Genomic DNA, 879 nt, shown 5'->3' with positions numbered 1-879 from the left:
AGAGGTATTCTGTTCATAATTCTCTGTCTGTTGCTGAGAAGATGATGGATAAGGCTTGATATTGCTGAGCCTATTTCTTCCACCATTATTAAAGCCTTGTTGAGGCTTTTGTTGATCCTTCCATGAGAAATTTGGATGATTTCTCCATGACGAATTATAGGTGTTTCCATAAGGTTCACCCATGTAATTTACCTTTACTATTGCAGGGTTCTCAAGATGATAAGCTTCTTCTTCAGAAGATGCCTCTTTAGTACTGTTGGATTCATTTTTCCATCCATTCAGACTTTGAGAAATCATGTTGACTTGCTGAGTCAACACTTTGTTCTGAGCCAATATGGCATTCAGAGCATCAATTTCAAGAACTCTCTTCCTTTGAGGCGTCCCATTATTCACGGAATTCCTCTCAGAAGTGTACATGAACTGGTTATTTGCAACCATGTTAATAAGTTCTTGAGCTTCTGCAGGTGTTTTCTTTAGGTGAATGGATCCACCTGCAGAATGGTCCAATGACATCTTAGAGAACTCAGATAGACCATAATAGAATATATCTATCATGGTCCATTCTGAAAACATGTCAGAAGGACATCTCTTGGTCATCTGTTTGTATCTTTCCCAAGCTTCATAGAGGGATTCACCATCTTTTTGTTTGAAGTTCTGAACATCCACTCTAAGCTTGCTCAGCTTTTGAGGAGGAAAGAACTTGGCCAAGAAGGCCATGACCAGCTTATCCCAGGAGTCCAGGCTATCTTTAGGTTGAGAATCCAACCATGTTCTAGCTCTGTCTCTTACAGCAAAAGGGAAAAGCATGAGCCTGTAGACTTTAGGATCTACTCCATTAGTCTTAACAGTCTCACATATCTGCAAGAACTCAGTTAAAAA

General features: G+C 39.7%; 1 non-coding gene across 1 annotated transcript; it reads left to right on the top strand.

Annotated features, from left to right (window-relative positions):
* Nucleotides 1-571: 571 nt before the first annotated feature.
* On the top strand, nt 572-675 carry LOC127743082 (small nucleolar RNA R71). The gene has a single exon (XR_008004387.1). It is a non-coding gene; the product is annotated as a small nucleolar RNA R71 (small nucleolar RNA).
* Nucleotides 676-879: the final 204 nt, after the last annotated feature.

Source organism: Arachis duranensis, chromosome 1, assembly GCF_000817695.3.
Source record: "Arachis duranensis cultivar V14167 chromosome 1, aradu.V14167.gnm2.J7QH, whole genome shotgun sequence".
Classification (NCBI taxonomy): Eukaryota; Viridiplantae; Streptophyta; class Magnoliopsida; order Fabales; family Fabaceae; genus Arachis; species Arachis duranensis.
Note: the sequence above shows the minus strand (reverse complement) of the source record. Positions and strands in the feature narration are given on the sequence as shown.